This window comes from Mytilus trossulus, chromosome 10 (assembly GCF_036588685.1).
Source record: "Mytilus trossulus isolate FHL-02 chromosome 10, PNRI_Mtr1.1.1.hap1, whole genome shotgun sequence".
In the NCBI taxonomy this organism is placed as follows: Eukaryota; Metazoa; Mollusca; class Bivalvia; order Mytilida; family Mytilidae; genus Mytilus; species Mytilus trossulus.
Genome location: NC_086382.1, coordinates 44172990 through 44180365, shown reverse-complemented (window position 1 = coordinate 44180365; position 7376 = coordinate 44172990).

The following is a 7376-nucleotide window of genomic DNA, read 5'->3' as shown; positions in this document are numbered from 1 at the left end:
GGGTGGGCGGGTTTTAGAAGATAATTCTATGGATAAAAATGAGTCTGCTTTTCCTAAATGTCGACGTCAAAAGGAGGATTATGGGTAAATCAATCACTTGCAAAGATCGATAATCCAACTAGAAACCAAATACTATTACTTGACGAAGTAGTATAACGACGGACAGGTGTATGAGCACTACCGATAACTGATTTAAAATTTAGATTTAAAATCCTATTATCTTAGATGCTCATAAAAAAATAACAAGATTTTTATTGGCAGGAAATGGCCACAGCATTTATTAACAGATATGATATATGTACTATTATATGAAATGCACTTTGTGATATGATATAAGAACTATTATATAAAATGTAATGTGTGATACATGTAGATCTATGAACTAAAATTAACTGATAAAAATGCATATGTGTCTTTGAAAATGTTAAATGATGATCGCCGAATATGTTTGAGGTGGCAGACAATATATGAAAAGGGGAAGTTTAAGATAAGCTATTAACCCTGGAAATCAGAGGCTAATGCTATCATACGATTACAATAAGTTTGTAAACTGCAAATATGTTATCTAAGCGCAGCAAAATCTGCCAAATTGGCGGTGCTGCGACAATTTTAGCCTACAGTTAAAATTTTCACAGAACCGTCAACCGCCAATAAAATTGGGGGGAGCTGCGCATAGCTGTGCCATTTCAAGCAAAATTTGATTAAAATAATTTTCTGATAAATGAATATGCCATTATATGGTATCTATACTATTAAACGAGAAGACCTCATTTTTGGAGTCGCTTCTCTTCTTTCCACAATAAATTAATCATCATGCCTCTGTGTCCTATGGGTACAGTGCATAATCGCATTTGTCATCCATTCATATGATTATTCAGATTGAGTTATTTTGGGTGAAAAACGAGAAAAAAGACGTCCGGATATGTTTCCGTCATTGGGTGAAATTTTAAGTCAGATTAGACTTCCGGTTTGCGTTTGGACATACATTAATACTACGAATACAGTGTATTTTCTGTCTTATATCCGTCATTGGACGAAATTTAAGTCAGATTAGACCTCCGGTTTGCGTTTTTCTTTTTACTTTGAAACAAATATATATACTACGAATAAAGTGTATTTTCTGTCTGATATCATTTTCAAGTTAACTATCCACGGCAGTCACAGGGTTTATTTAATAGAGAGGGTCTGAATAATATACCAATGACCGCTGTGGATCAATTATTAAACTGAAAATTGACTGTTAAAAGAAAATACACTTTCGGGACGTCTGAAACGGGTGTTTTTAAGATCGAAATTTCAAGATTGACCATTTCGGGATCCAGGATTTCTTTTTTCGAATTTCGGTCTGAATAATATACCAATCACTGCTGTGGATCAATTATTAAACTGAGAATTGACTGTAAAAAGAAAATACACTTTCGGGACGTCTGGAACGGGTGTTTTTAAGATCGAAATTTCAGGATTGACCATTTCGGGATCCGGGATTTCATTTTTCGAATTTCGGGATGTTGAGATATTTAATTTGTATAATAAATTCAGAACCTCGGGCTTTCATGTTTTTAAGCCCAGGATATTGGGATCAGGGCCCCTCCGCAGTGGCTGATCCAGAAATTTTCATACGCAGGGGCCCGATGACTGCCTAAGAGGGGCCCGCTCCGGTCATGCTTCAGTGATTCCCTATATAAGCAACCAATTCTTTTCCAGAAAAGGGGGGCAGCCCTAATAATCCGCCTCTGCACCGACCCCCTCCCTGTAATGAATGTTCATAATATACAGATAATCGCTAACATTATTCATGTGTCATTAAAATTAATAGAGAACAAACAAAAAAAAAGGTTTTTTTTGTGGAAAAAGGACGAACCGGGCTAGAAAAACAATTATCCTGTCCAAAGTTACCTATGACTTTTGATATCTTTTCTGAAATTCTCAAGTCACTAAATGTTTTACAAAAAAAAAGAAGAGGTGGTATGAATGCCAATGAGACAGCTCTCCACAAGAGACCAAAATGACACCGAAATGAACATTTAAAGGTCACCTTGCGGCCTTCAGCAATAAGCAAAAGCCCCGAAATGACAATGTTAAACAATTAAAATGAGAAAACTAACAGCCTTATTAATGTACAAAAAATGAACGAAAAACAAATATCACTGAACCACTGAAATACAGGCTCCTGACTGGAATGTTCATAATACATGTACACTAAATGTATGTTCATGATGAAATTAATAGTAAACAAAAAATGGGAATTTTGGAAATAAAGGAGGAGGGTTAAAAAAGTCATTAAATCTTTTACAAAATTCTTCCTACAACACTTTACATCCTTTCAAATACGCTCTGGATGCCCGCGATTTCGCGGGTGTGTTCTAGTAAATTATAAATTAACAAGCAACTATTTGTATTATTTATAAAACAGCCCAATAACGCCGTTGTTTCGTTTAATTGTTCACTAAGATCATATATAGGCATTTGTTACTGACAACGAGTCAACTATAAAAATTCAAAGCATGGAATAGTCGTCTGAAAAAGTAATGCTACCCGTCTTACTAGAAATTGTTGTTTATAGGGCTCCCTGTATTAAGTTCAGAAAAAAATGTTCTTCTCTTTGTTAAATACACCCCATCTTCTGCTAGAGCCTCGTGTTAAGTTTTTATGTAAGGATATCAAATGTAACATCCATGCTTTGTCATGTTGACAACAATGGAACTGTTTAACCTACGCCTGCACTTGTCCATACATTACAATTCCCATTGTTTGAAGACCGTCATTGCAGTCTTGGCAATAAAACTTGAGACCAAATCAAAGTTGTATCAGGCAAATCAATATATAACCTTGACATAAATGAACAAGCAAATGATGAAAGTAACCTAGTTTGATATTTTTAAATCTATATCAATTCCCAATGTGCACTATAATAAAGCTGGGAGGATCTTCAAATCTTCGCATTATTTTAATGCGATTTTTCACCTTAGAGATAGTTAGAGATAGTTAACCATCGGTAAAAACAAACCTAACATCAAATTTTCACTCCCGACCTTTTCAAAGCCAAATTAGCTCGTTCCAAAATCACATTCTTAATAATTGACGACCTAACAATCCAAACCCTTATAGGAGAATCAGCAACACACGCGCAATTAAATGGGAATTCGTATATGTAAAGATACAAGCTATATCCACATATAGATATAGGAAGATGTGGTATGAGTGCCATTGAGACAAATCTCCACCAAGTCACAATTTATAAAATTAAACCATTATAGGTCCATACCTATGGTGAATGAGTTCGACGAACAACGAGAATATTTATACCTAAAGCATGTATAGATATTTTGAGTATTGTAGAACATTGGTATTTAGTCAAACTAGCTAACCATCAAAAGACAAAATAGCGGGCCACCTACTACAAGTCTATCTGGCAAATAGCAATGCAATAAAAGCCACTGGACAAATACCTTTGTCTAATTGCGCAGGAATGTGTATAGTTAACCCTCTACCAAACTGATCGGTCTTAGATGAAACCAATTGAATTTCTACATATTTCTTGTAAATTTTGACATCATTCTTGTTTAAAGCATGATTTTTAGAACATGCATTGCTCATATTTTGAACATTTCAACTCCCCAACCGTGCATAAAAAGACCACGTCAAGCCAAGGACAAAACAGCCTGTAATAGCCTAGCTTTGTATGCAGAACTTCATATACCGGATAATATTGACAAAACACGATGCAATATCCCTCTTAAAAAGTCAGCCTAGTGTCCATCTGAAGCAACCTTGAACGCTCAAAACCATCGCTTACTTTTAATTTTAAGTAAAGTCTTCATAATCAATTAGCTTATTGTAAATGCTTAAGCCTAATCAAGCCTGATCGATGTGTACTAATTTAACATATATGCAGTAAGAGCAACAAGTCCAGCAAGGACGAAAGCCATACTTTGGCAAGACCTAAATCTTTCCTGAAACTGTTTAACAATTTAAAGCCCGGGTAAACTTTTCTGTACTATCAACTACCGAATTGTTTATTTGAAAGTCTATTCCAGTTTCGAAATGATCATATGAAAGTTCATATTAGGAATGTCTGGTATAATTAATAGTCGAGTGTAATATTTGAAAAAGACGTCTAGTTAAGGACTTTAATGCACCCACCTAACACACGGCTAATTTCTGCTTTAAATAAAAGAATAATGATTTAACTTTGATTTTTGCCCGGTCGTCACAAAATCGTACGGTGCAGTTTTTGTAAAATTGATGTTTATTTCAGAAATTAGTTGAAAATTTTGACATAACGACATATTTTTCAAGCAAAAGAAATTAGTAGTATCTCTTCTTTTAGACAGAATAATTAAGTAAATTAGATTCTTAAAATAATGTAAAACAATATTTACAACTGTAAGTCCGCATGCTTTTGCATTCCTTCTAAATATTTGACATTTTGTACAAAAATTTTCATAATCCTGATCTTTTCGGATCTACAATTATTTTTTTATTAAATGCTTTTGCACTCTATCCGTTTTAGAACACACCAAATTACTCATCAGTTATCGTTTTTTCATTCAAGATTAAGACTTTATCTCAACATTTCTTAAAATCACGAATTTCTGTAATTTTATGATGTTGGGTAAAATCACCATCGTTTCCGGAATCCCTTATCTATTTCGTTGTCGGTTTTTTACTGAATATATTAGTCGATTTCCGTGTCCTAATAGTGCTATTAGAGTACGATAAATCATATTTAAACGGTTATATTTTTATCTTTAACTTCATTGTAGCTTAAATAGATATAAAATCGTCCGAAATTAAGATCAAATCAAAGTAAAACATAGTTTTTGAGTTCTGTAGAATTCACCCCTTTCTAAATAAGGAATCGTATCGGAAAATTGTCGAAAATCTTCCGAGTCGTGTCAAATTTTCACTGTCCAGTTCACAATCAAACCCTTCCTATGCTAAAAAGCAAAAACGATCCATTAATTGACACAGATACATAGTCTGTCATATATTTACTACAGAGAAAATATGCAGTTAAACACTTAAACGAAGATACAGTTGTATTGCCGCAGTGGGAAAACGAAAAGATGAAATTTACAGAAGACTGGTCGATGAATTTAAAAAAAATGAAAACATCCCATTTGAAAATTCAAAATATCATAAGAGTTGCTATAAATATTTCAAAAGTAAGTTTTGTCTGTACAAAGACTTTGTACTACATGTACCAATTCTAACGACCAGTCTCTTCTCATATACCAACGAGGGCAGTAGATCTACAACTTATTCTGATTTTTCTGTTTGTATATTTTGCAATTGTATAAAGACTATAAGCAAGTTACACAACTTCATAAGGTATCCTCTGAGGAGCAAACTAGTATTGAGTGTTACTACATATATCTCCTACAATGATCTGACTTACAAAATAACTCATGATAATTTTAAGATTAAATCTTTATACCATCGAGCTTGCATCGCTAAATATTTGCTACACAATTTGAAATCAGAAAGTAAAGAGCTATTTAATTCTGAGCATAAAACAGCTTTTACTTACATTTCGACGATTAAAGACGACGTGCATGTATACAAGGAAGTATTCTGGTTTACAACTTTACTGATTACTTGATCAGTTAACCGGGCTTAATTTCTGCTCGAGGATCGCCGCCGAGAAAACTACACAACATATTATCAGCTTCAACAAAACCTATAAAATGTTAATTTATAGTTATATGTAAACAGCCTCAACAAGACCAAGGTAAATCCAGTATTGTATACAGTATCTCTATAATGTTGTCTTATGCCGTAATGACGGAAAACTACCCGTTTAAAATGACTGTGATATATATTCTGTCAATTTTAAAGATCTGAGCAATGACTGCGAAACTTGTTGTAAGCACTTTATGCAGCTACTAGTATTTTACAGAAGCAGATAGAGGGTAAAGTTGTAATCAATCAGATGAATATCCATTATCTAAAAACATTTCACTGGATTATTCAATTGAAATTATGACACCTGCTTTAAAAATATTTCTGTATTGTCTTTGGATGATGGCACATCTGCGGCAGTCAATAAAGCGTACATTATTCCTATTGACAAAGTTCTTAGATGTATGGCTTTAGTAGAATGTATATAATCTTTAATTTTTTTTTACTCTAGTTCATTTATGTTTATCATTACAAATGCACCGTATTTATGGACACACCTTTGATAATTATTAAACAAGTTTGACTGATCAGGAGATTAGAAAAATTGAAAATGGGGCATACATTCTACATGGCATTGTTTTTCTTCTGGGGTACAAGTTTTATCCAAGACAATGTCGACCTAACAACAGAAACAATAAGTTCTCCGTATGACTTTGGTTGGCTAAAAGGCAACATCGGTCCGGTATGATGTCATCCAATTTTCTGCAAGATTTGATCTGTTCACGCATTGGTATAGGTATAGGGGGAGGTTTGAGATTTCCCAAAACATGTTTAACCCCGACACAATTTTGCGCCTGTCCCAAGTCAGAAGCCTCTGGCCTTTCTTAGTTTTGGAAGATTTTTTATTTTAACTTCTTGAGTATATTTCGAAGCTTAGTATGACGTTCATTATCATTTCAAACTAGTACATTTTTGTTTAGGGGCCAGCTGAAGAACTCCTCCAGGTTTTGAAGTTTCTTGCTGCATTGATGACCCATTTGGTGGTCTTCGGTCGTTGCCTGCTTTTTGAACGGGTTGGTGTCTCTTTGACAAATCCTTCATGTTCATTTCCCAATTTTTATTTCAATCTGTATATAGTAGATCTTATGTCCGCTTTAAGCAAACCCTCTGCTGTACTGATATATACCCATACAGTGATATTGTTGACTTTTTTCAAAACTACCTCTACCCTTTTTTTAGGAAAAATATGCGCAATTTTCATCAAATAAACCATGAATTTGACTGAAACTTCGATTTACAGACCCCCTTTCAAGAGTCACGTCCTACTTTGGAATGAAACTCCTTTTTGTCAGTAATGATACATAGCTAGATCCTCATATCTGCACATACAGTCATTTTAGGCATGAAAAATGTATAAGTGAGTGTTTTTTAGTTTGAATTCATGCACAATAACTACTGAGACTGCTCTGTTTTGGAAAAAAGTTGTCTTTTTGGGAATAATTTTAAGCCTTTTTTTTTCCAAATTGGGTTTCTTATTCAGGGGGAAAAGCCTTTATTCTCCACTAATAAAGGCAAACAATATCATTGCCATGCCAAGGAAGTTGTCTTTGTATGGACATGTTGACCGATAAGAATGATCAGATTACAAGATAAAATAAAGCTATAATATTCCGATATCGCAATATTCCATACACCTAAATGGTCGAACATCTCATTGGTCCGACGTTTCGATCATTTAGGTTACACGCTAA